The sequence below is a fragment of the Canis lupus genome, chromosome 6 (assembly GCF_011100685.1).
Source record: "Canis lupus familiaris isolate Mischka breed German Shepherd chromosome 6, alternate assembly UU_Cfam_GSD_1.0, whole genome shotgun sequence".
Classification (NCBI taxonomy): Eukaryota; Metazoa; Chordata; class Mammalia; order Carnivora; family Canidae; genus Canis; species Canis lupus.
This window is the reverse complement of record NC_049227.1, coordinates 61,647,858-61,658,868: the sequence shown is the minus strand read 5'-3', so window position 1 is coordinate 61,658,868 and position 11,011 is coordinate 61,647,858.

Genomic DNA, 11,011 nt, shown 5'->3' with positions numbered 1-11,011 from the left:
GATCGTGCCCTGGGCCAAAGGCAGGCACCAAACCGCTGTGCCACCCAGGGGTCCGAATATACATTTTTAATCATTGTTTTTTCACCCTTAAAGGAGGAACTCTCAGTTGTGTAGATTGCCAATTTCTAGCCACTGGCTCATTGTTCTGAGCAAGTAATTGCTTCTTTTTGTATTATATAGTCTTGTGGTGAATAACATACCAGTTCACTGAAAAGATTGGAAACAGAATTTGGTCTGTACATGGTATGGGAGAGGGGCCTCCATTTACGGTGTGACATTAGTAAATGGGGAGAACAGTACTGTGAACTGAAGGTTGGACATCGTGGATATGAACTGCTGGCCCGGGGCAGACTAATAACTACAAGCTCTTCTATGCTCTCTTAGAATATTGTTAGGAAGCTGGCCTGCCCTTCTGACCCTGCGGAGCGCTAGTTGTGTCACTTTATAGAAGATTTAATAGATTTTTTTTTAAGATTTTATTTATTTATTCATGAGAGACACACAGAGAGAGGCAGAGACACAGGCAGAGGGAGAAGCAGGCTCCATGTAGGGAGCCCGATGTGGGACTCCATCCCGGGTCTCTAGGATCACGCCCTGGGCCAAAGACAGGCACTCAACTGCTGAGCCACCCAGGGATCCCATAAATATTTTCAAATGCCACTGAATTTTATTTTTTACTGACAAGTTATTATTATAATGCCTCCTGTGTGCCCATAACATATTCTTGGTTCTGATACCTGCTCTTGTCTCCAACTACAAATTTCCTATGAGAAAAGTGTGAGGTGGGAGGTGCTAATTGTGCTGAAGGAGGCTGGACTTGCATATTCCAGAAGTGGCTGTGCCCACATACTCTATTTGAACAGTGTGGACTGCCAAGAAGTACTTGTGTAAAGCTGAGGATGCCTGGACTAAAATGGTTTGCCCTCTTTCAACATAAAAACCAACAACAAACAAACCTATACTCTATTTAAGAAAAGAAAACATTTGCCTTAGACTTACGAATCAGGTGATCATGTTAGATGTCCAGGTGTTTAGGACATCTGAAGAACAAATTTAATACCCAGTGATTGTTGCCTAAACCTTCACGTACTCTCATCATCCTTACCTTTTTTAAAAAAATAGAATTAAGCTAGTGAGCTTTCTTTATTTTTTGAGTAATCTTTACACCCAGCATGGGGCTCGAACTCATGACCCCAAGGCCAAGAGTTGCATGCTCTGCCGACTGAGCCAGGCACCCTGTCACTACCTGTTTTTTAAAGCAGCAGTTCAGCTTCTGGAACTTTCCCCCAGTAACACGTACAGAAATGCACATGCCAAGTCACTGTCCCTGGGTTTTCTTTCTCTGAAGGCATCTCCCCACCACTGCCTGACCTTGTCTTCTCCATGCCCTGTCTCACCTTTGTTACCACAGAGCACAGGTGTGTCACCATGCAACCAAATCTTAACAGCACCAAAAACAAAATTCAAAATGCAGGTTTTCCCCCTTTCTACTCCAGGAATGAACAAACAAGGAAAAATTTATAAAGGCTATTCTCTTTGTGATTTGCTATATTTCTTCTAGTAGCGTGAAACTAAATATAAGCTTTAAGAATATTCCAAGGACGTATATAAGGTACAGTGGACTTCTAGATAATAATGAATGTAAAAACCACTCAAGGAGTAACAACAGGAAAAAAGTTGAGTTTGTCGTTGCTGCCACCTTTTATCCGTGTCATTTTATAAGAGAGAATAAAGTCCCTTGAATAGATGACTTTTTTGGTTTGAAAACGATGACTGTGGGAAATCACGAGAAGATAACCGCTAAGAGCTGACTGGTGGTTATTCCTTTCCTTCCAGCTTTTGGCCCTGTGTGTATTCAAAACCACATGACCATCTTGGTGAGATCATCATACCCCTTTCTGCAAAACTTGATATCACCTTGCTATTCACCTTGAAAACAGCTCTCCGCCTTCACCTGATCTCCCCTCTTCCTGTAGGATTCAGTGCCCCCAGGGCCCTTCACCAGGCACCACGTTGCTTCTGCAGACACTCAGAGCTGGACTGCTCACAGTCACCTTAGAAAGACTCAGTTACAAAATAGAGAGTCCCACGATAGGCTGCGAAAGAGAGGCAGTTTCACGAGAGTTAGGAAATGGGCTCTGGAGCACCACCGCTCACGAGCATCAACCTCTGAGACCCAGTTTCCTCATCTATAAAATGGACAGTTCAAGGATTGAGATAATGTGCGTGTAAACTTGGTACTTAGTTCCTGCTACATAGTGAGCACTGAAGAAGCGCTAACGTGCTCTTCTGTGGTGGAGATGAAAGAGAAAGATGAGGAATCATTTATTCAGACATCTGTGCTGAGGTGTACGTGTGCTCAGTCATCCATGAGCGGGCGCCGGGCCTGAGGAATGTGAAAGGTGGGCACGAGGCATTGAGAAGAAAGGCCAAGAAGAAATGCAGGGCATTGAGCAGAAATCTCTTTCTTACCTTCCTGGTAAACCACCTATTTTGTTATTGTTAAAAGAGTCTTGGGGCACCTGGGTGGCTCAGTCGGTTAAGCGTCTGCCTTCAGCTTGGGTTGTGATCCCAGGGTCCTGGGTTCGAGCCCCAGCCACATGGGGCTCCCTGCTCAGTGAGGAGTCTGCTTCTCCCTCTGCCTCTGTGCTCTCTCTCGCTCTGGCTCTCAAACAAAATCTTTAAAATATATATATATATTCTTAACCCCCTTTCAGACCTTTGAATTTAATACACCTAACAGCTCATCTCTTAGTTTTGCCCTTGAAATAGCAGCACCAAGGCAATCAAGTTCTAGATGCCGAGGACTCATTAGCTGGCTCAAAAATGTAAGCCTCCATATTCATCCATATGATAGGCTTAATTTCCTGACAAATGAGTCTGTCCTCCTACTTCTCTAGACACCTAATTGGGTTCATAGGTTAGAAGGATAAGGTTTCACTGTGAGAGGCGTTGCTAACATTCAGATGTAAGTTTTAATACCTTTCAATTCCAAAGTCAGTAAAACAAGGAGAAACACAAAGCAATATCCCTAGTCCCAATCTTATTGGGTTGTGTTCTCAGAATTCAGTGTAAACTAGTTGTTTGAAACCCATGTGGAACCAGTATACATGTGGACCCAACGCACAGAAGTGGGTGTAATCCGAACATTCAAGGATTTATCCCTCCCTTAGAGGAGAGGAAGCTAAGGGCTCTGTCCTTCCTGTTTTTCTGCTGTTTCCCCCAAGAAGATGTTTTTACTATTGAATCCTAAAGCTAAGCAGTTTATATTTTAACCAGTGGGTGATGGGGGTTGTAAGTAGAGGCTCGTCATGTTAGAGTTTTTGAAAGCTACTTGCCACAGTCGTAGAGAATGGTCTCCTGGGCTGGAAGGGGGGACACGGAAACCCCTGAGGAGGTTTCTGCAAGTTGTCTGGGGGATCGGTTGTATCTCAGGGTCAGAAAAACCCACCGTTTGGTGACAGATGGGAAGTGAGCAGTGAATGGAGAGTGGGAAGCAGTATTGGGGTTTGCCAATACTGGGGTTTGCCAACCCTGCGTCTGTACAAATGTTCAACATCTCTCGCCTTTGCCCCAGTTCTGCGATGATGGCTATTTTCCAAGCGCAAGTTTATAAAACAGGCTAGTGTTCGCCCAAACACTAGGATCAGAAAGACAGAATTCATGGTGTCGCCATCAAATATTCGATTCCCATGTTTTTGCTCATGCAGATGTTGTGCCCCAGGTTGAGGGTGTGGCGAAGAGCCCCCCTGAAACTTCGCTGCTGCCCGGTGGCATCTAGTGCGACACACCAGTCGCCTTTAGGCTTTGCCTCATCTCTGTGATCTTCCTAAAGCCAAAGCCTCAAAACTACAATCATGCTTGGAAATGTTTCACATCATTAGCGCTGAGAACTTAAAGGGAAATAGAAAAAAGCATAGTTGGATCCATGTTCATTTTAGAGTTGCAGTCAAACACCTGGCAAAGCAGATTCCTAGAGCTGTCGCCTGTCAGTGATGCTGGGACAGGCACACGGTGAGCTCCAAGTGCAGCGACTGACCCTGTGTTCCTGTTTTATTGCTAAACACTCCCCACCCTCCCAGCAAACAGGCAACGAGTACTTGGGACTATGCGAATATTAAGAAATCCTTCCTGCTGTGCAGTGGACGGGGGACGGGGACTCCGCAATCCTCTCCGAGGCTGGGAGTCGAGCAGGTCCAAGAGTCCTTATCCCAGAATTCTAGAATCACAGGTCGGCTCTTCCCCTCCCTCTCTTCCTTCTTTCCAATTTAAATCATTCAATCTCTTAGTAGAAACTTGACATCAAAGAAACTCTGACATTTGAACACCTAATTTGATTTAGCGGGGAAAAAAAAGTGCCTTCTTACAGTAGCAAATTAAAGCTTTAGCCTGCATCTGATGGAGTGTTAAAATCCAGCAAAGGGTAGACCTCCAGGCCTCGAGTAATCTGGCTTCTGAACTTTGGTTTTTCTCTCCCAAGTGTGAGCCATTTTGACCTAAATTGGGGTATTTCACCAAGCATCCCTAGAGATTGATTCAAAGTGTCTGTGGCAATAACATTTCATTTACATCCCTTTTACTGATTCTGGGGACCCTGTTAATAACACAGCCAGGTTGAGAGGTGAAAAGCCATGTGGAGACTTCAGAGTTTTGTGTGTTAGAAACTGACTTTTTTTTTTTTTTAGCTTCTCTCAAAACTGATTGTCTGAAGTTACACCTTTTCTGCGTAACAGCTCACCAGTAATGCCATTCGAGGTGGGCAGAGTCTTTCTGAAAACGGCCCGCTGGAAATGTGACATTTTATTCCACCAAGAGTAACCAGAGACTTTTTTTTCCCCCTTTAAAAGTAATTTAAATTCTCCAGTGGATCTGTAATTAGGTCTCCTGGCACAGCATGGTTATCTGATCAGACTGTCATGCCCATAAACAGTAAAAAATCAGGATGTTGATTCATTCATATGTGTTTTTAAAGGAGGCGATGGGCTTTAAACTCTCTTCTTGCTCTTTCTCACTCGTGCTGTTTCTCTCTGTCTTTGTCTCATATGGGAGCTTTTCAAATAAAACCTTAGACAAGAACAATGTTTAAAAAGTGGGCCAGTTATATTTTGCTTCTCTATTTCTACCATGCTAATGGCTCCCTTCTTGATCATTTAAACACTGATCCAAATCCAGATGGAATTAGATGCCCCTTCCTGCAGTCAGACAGTCTATAATGTTTGATACGGATCTTCTGAGTGGACAAGATGAGATTAGATTGGTCTCTCTGGGAGCCAACACTATTCATTTTGTAAGAAAGTTATCCTGGAGGCCTGAGGACTGCCAAGAGCAAAGTGGAAACAGAGCCCAGCCTTTTCTTCTTATCAAGATCCATAGTTGGTTCCACATTAAGCAGTGGAGTGCTCTATGGTAAAAGGATTTGAATAATGAATTGGATCAGAAGCCAAGAAGGAGGTCCCTGCCACCCACGATTGAAATATGAATTTCATGTGTTGCAACTTTATTACCATTTTTTTTGTTTTAATATATGACAGATACCAAAATCTCTGGCATGGTGTCCGTGGCTATTTTTAGATATTGTGTCTTTTCATTTAATTAATATTTAATGAGCCACACTATGTGCCAGGCACTGCACAACAGACCTTTATATGCACATTAAATTTTAACCCTTAGAGTAATCCTCGTATTGAATCCTTTATAATCGTATAGAATGTTATACTTTACAAGGCACTGTCACTTTTACCTTCTCGTATGTTCTTGCCTGAAAGGTGGCTGGCATTAGCCTCATTTACGACTGAGGACCCTGCACAGCTAGTAAGAGGACGGTGGGCTCACCAGCCCTCAGGATTCCTGGTCCAGCAAACTGTGACGTTCCTCCCGCCAGGTGCCTGTCTCTCTGTGAACAGAGGCTCTGGTACAGGTGAACTTGCAGTGATTCTCAAAGTGCGGTCCTGTCTCTGCATCAGCAGCTGCAGCAGCAGCTGGGAACTTGCTGAAAGGCAATCTTCTTAGGCCCCAGACCTTCTGAGTCGAGCCAGCAACCTCTGTGTTAAGAAGCCCTCCACCAGGTTCTGACCAGTCAAGTGCAAGAGCCGCGAGGCTGGGGCACCAGCCTGCAGAGGAGGTGACAAAGGCGTCCCATGACAAAGCAGCGGTGAGCTAGGATTTGAACCCAGGTCCATCTGGCTCCGCTGCCAGGTGTTTTCCGTGTGGCTCCTTACTGTAATCTATCTTCCATTTTCTGTTTTGGTAAATGATGAAATATCCTTGGGGGAGAAGAGAAAAGGTCTATAAGAAGAACCCATCTCTTGGTATAAGGCACAGATTCTGCTCCATCGGATGAGTTTGTTTCCTGGGTGAGATGAACATGGGGCCCGGGGGGGGGGGGGGGGGGGGGCTCAAAATCACCACTAGAGGCGCCACGGCCAGGAAACCCAGCAGTAGAGCAGAGGGCCCCAAGTGGCTCCCCAGAATAAACACATCTCACCCAGGGCTTCCGGGCCCAATGGTCTTGCTCCCTCCTGCTACTTTACTGTGGTGGATGTGCTGGCGCGAGGGCGCCCTGCCCGTGCCCGGCGGGACCGTGCAGGCGGGTGCCGGTGGGTGCAGGTGGGTGTAGGCGGGTGCAGGCGGGTGCCGGCGGGTGCAGGCGGGTGCAGGTGGGTGCAGGTGGGTGCAGGCGGGTGCAGATGGGTGCAGGCGGGTGCAGGCGGGTGCAGGTGGGTGCAGGCGGGTGTAGATGGGTGCAGGCGGGTGCAGGCGGGTGCAGGTGGGTGCAGGCGGGTGCAGGCGGGTGTAGGCCGGTGCAGGTGGGTGCAGGCGGGTGCAGGCGGGTGTAGGCGGGTGCAGGCGGGTGTAGATGGGTGCAGGCGGGTGCAGGCGGGTGCAGGTGGGTGCAGGTGGGTGCAGGCGGGTGTAGGCCGGTGCAGGTGGGTGCAGGCGGGTGCAGGCGGGCAGGGTGGGGGGGCGCCCTCCTGGCCGTGATTTCCCCTTGGAGCGCCAGCCCGCGGTCACATGGACCCTGTCCGCTGAGGGCGGGAACGGAGGCGCCCCCTGCTTCCCACGAACCCCACATGCACTTCAGGTCTCCTCGAAGCAGGAGCTGAGGCTGCTCCACAGCTCTAGGCGTTTCCAGGGAAACCAGAGCTGCCGCCCCCCAGGCGCCCCCACTTCTCCCACAGGCTCTAGAGGCCAGTGAGGGGGGAGGCTGAGCCTTTCCCTTTGGAAGAGGAAAACGGGGCCGCCCCGCGCCCAAGGAGAGCGCTCTCGGCCCCATTTACAGACGGGGCGGACGGCCCCAGTCCCGCAGGCAGGGGGCGGCCGAGACGGGAGTCAAGGGGTTGCTTTTGTTTGTTTGTTTCCGCTGCAACGTGTTTATTACGTGCCCCAACCCCTGCACCACAGCGCACTGCACGCGTCTGGCGTCTGGCGGGGAGCGCGGCGGCCTGCGCAGGCTACACGCAGCTTCCCCAACCCGGGCGGGGCGGAGCTGGGCTTTGCAACCGCAGCACCGTCACCTGGGGGTGGGGGATGACACCGGCTCTTTGGCACACAGCTTCCCAAAGAGGGGCAAGTAGGTTTGTTTGTTTTGTTTTGTTTTAAAGAAAAAGTCCGGTGTGCACGCCTGCCTGCACATTCATGGTGTGACACGGGCTGCGACAGCTGGGGGTGGGGGGGGGCCTGTCCTCGGAGTGCGCCCGCCCGAGGCCCGCCTAGGCCACGTGGCCCGCGGAAGGCCCCTCCTGTCCTTCCCAGGGGCATGACCCGCAGCCTGTCGCCGGGACCCGAGAGCGAGCAGCCGGTGCCCCGGGGCTGCCCCTCCTCGTGCCGGGGCGCGGCGGGGGCACAGGGCGCGCTCCCGCCTGCAGACCCCGCCCCGGCCCCGGCCGCCCCGCGAGGGGGACGTGGAGGCGCCAAGCCTCCGCCCACGTGGCCCAGACGCAGCCTGGGGACCCCGCAAAGCCCAGCCGGCCCCGGGGCCCCCTCCCCTGGCCTGGGGCTCTCTTCGCGCTCCCTTTGCAGAGGCCAGTGCCGTCCGGCGGCGAACCTGCGGTGCGCGTACGCCTGACCCCGAGGGAGTAGGATCGCGGCCTGTGGAAGGCCCGGGATCCGGCCAGGAGGGCTGGCACAGTAGCAGGCCAGTCCAAGGGCCCCGCCCCCAGAGACCTCGCTTCGTGGGTGGCACCTGCTCCGAGCTCTCCAGAGTGCCCCGAGTCTGGTTACACCCTCCGTTGCCACCTCGTGTCCCCTTGTCCCCCACCCCGTCTAACTCCCTGCTCCCCGCCCCTCGCCATCCCCTCTGTCTCCACCTCGGAGGAGGCTTCCCAGCACAGTCCTGGCTGATGACGGACCCAACTGAGTCAGACTGAGCCTCCCGTTTAGTCACTTAGGCCTCTGGTGTCCGGGTGGCCCTGGCCTCCTGCCAAACCCACCACTGCTAATGGCAATACGATCATAATCACTTTTATACTTAAGTTTCCTTTCTTCCAGGAGCCCCAGTTTCTTTAATGCATGCAAGCATCACGGTGCAGGGCGGAAACCAGAAACGGGTGGGGGGGGGAGAGAATTTCCACCGTATTCCAGTCCTCCTCCTCCTCCTCCTCCTCCTCCACGGCCTTGCACAGTGGCTCTGAGAGGTAGAGGTTAGAGATTCCACAACCACGACAACGGTGGGCGGTTTGCATCTACAAAGGAGACCTGAGGCCGTCAGGGTTGTCCCACACCCCCACAGCTTTCACCCTCTTCTCTTCCCAGGGTTTTGCAGCTCAAAGACTGTGGAACTCCACTTGGATGAATCTAACAAACATGCATTTTAGAAGAAGCGAGAAAGTTCAGTGTGATTGTCTGTCCGTAGTCTCCTGTGCTCCTGGTGGCGCTCAGCAGGCCCAGCTTGTTGCGGGCCTTAGGACACATGCCTTGAAGGATAAAGTCAGCTTAAAGGGCAAGAGTCGGGTTTTGGCCACACAGCCCCGTCCTTAGCACCTGAGAGGATGTTCGAGGGTGAAGAGAAGTATAGACCGAGGCCTACAGCGCTGCACCGGGCACTGCAGGGAGCAGAGGGAGGGCAGGTAAGCCGGTGCTGGCTCTGGCCCACCCCTGCCCTGCCCTTTATTCAAAGGTCCAGCCGTTTGGATTGATAAGAGGGGGGCAAAAAAGGCTTAGTCTTGGCAACAGGCAGCACAGCTTCCAGTTCTGACTGCCCCCTTTCTCACCAGGGGTTAGGGCAGATCCACGAGGTTTGGCTTTCTTTCTGTTGGAGGAGAGAATACCACCTAACTTTTATCAAGATTTGATTTTCTAGCTCAAACTCATTCTTCACACTGATGACAAAATTGCTTTCCAGAGAGAATTTACTTCCTCACTCGAAAAGTCTCTGTGGCTTCCCACCACTGTGGGAAGGAGTTTCAGCTCCTTTAATAAAGCACTCAAGACCTTCTATGATATGTCCCTTATTCCCCTTTCAAGCATGTTGACTTCCATAGCTCCCTCTCATAACCTGGGCCCACCAGACCACTCATATATACTTTCATGCCTTTGACCATTTTCTTTTCTCAGTTCTCTGTGGAAGGCCTTCTTACTATTCCAGGCCTGGTTCAAATAGGCCTTTCTGGGGCAGTTTCTTTGATTCTGTAAGTCAGATTCTATTGTTCCTGCCACTACACCCACAAAGCCCATTGTGTGTGTCTGGGCTCAGTAATAGTGACATGTGAAGTGCATGCTTTTGGAATGAACGGACTTGGGTTTAAGTCCTGGCTCTGTCATGTGACTTCTGGAAAATCACTAATCTCTAAGTTTCCGTGTGCTACAAAAAGGAAAACCAAAGCCTACCTTACCTAACAGTGTTGTGAGGATTGAATGAGTTCCTATCGGTGAAATCCTTGGGAGAAGAAAATTGTGGGCGAGGTCAAGGCACCAGCGTTCCTAATGTTGCACTCTAGGTATTGTCAGCCTGCCTGTGTCCCTGCTAGGTGGCCAGCTCTAGGTCTGGGCCACACTGGCCATCAGGACAGCTGCCCCCCTCCCCCCCAACTCCAACCCCACACATTGTACACAGTGGGCGTTCAGTAAGCATTTAAAACATTTGCAAGCACTTAATTTCTCTGTTCTTCAGTTTCTCTCTCTGGACAGGAGTGACAAATAGTAGCAAAAAAGAACATTCTGGGGTCTAAAGAAAAGCTTCCCAAGCATTCCTCCCAGGACAGAGCCCATCGTTAATTGGAAAATAAATAGCTCTCAGCTGAGCATGCCTTCTCCTTTCATGGGGCCCCCTGCAAGCAGTGGCTGTTGGGGAGACAGTTACACCTCCTTTGAGGATAATAAAGACTGCCCCAAACTCCTTCGGAAGAATGTTGAGAAGATAAATGAGATAATCCACCTGACAGCTCTTTGAGCTCTTATGAAAAAGATACCCTTGAAATATAGGATACAGGTGTGCCTTGTTTGGGTTTGTGAATTTGGGGGATTTTATGAAAATCTGCACCTACAAAACAGGCAAATTAAGGGGTGAAAATTAGCATCACAAACAGCCTCTTGGCTTGACAAAAAGATTCACAGCAGGATGCCTTTAAATAGCCAGCTCCCCTAGTGCATTTAAAATATGACTCAATTTATAAAGAATTTGATTTACATACACCCGGTCAGGAACACGTCTACTACAGGAGGGGAGGCGCATATGTTTTTTATAATAAAGATTGATAACTGTGGGGTTTTAAAAATATAAAATATTTGTCTCCTCTCATGATCTTTAATCATGCAGTTAACACTTCCACTGCTAGAAGCAGCTCTGCAGACGTGCAGATGTTGCTGTGGAGGCTGGGCCCGACCCTCCTGAGCACACCTTGGGGAGTGTGCAGGCATGAAAGGGCTCTGCTCAGCTGAAGCCCGATGGAAATAAATAAATAACTGGCTTGAGATCACATCCACATGCAACACGCTGTTCCTAATTGGGTTAAAGCTTTTCTAACTTAATATAAGATTAAAAATCAGCAAGCAGTGAATCTCTGATGTCTGAAAG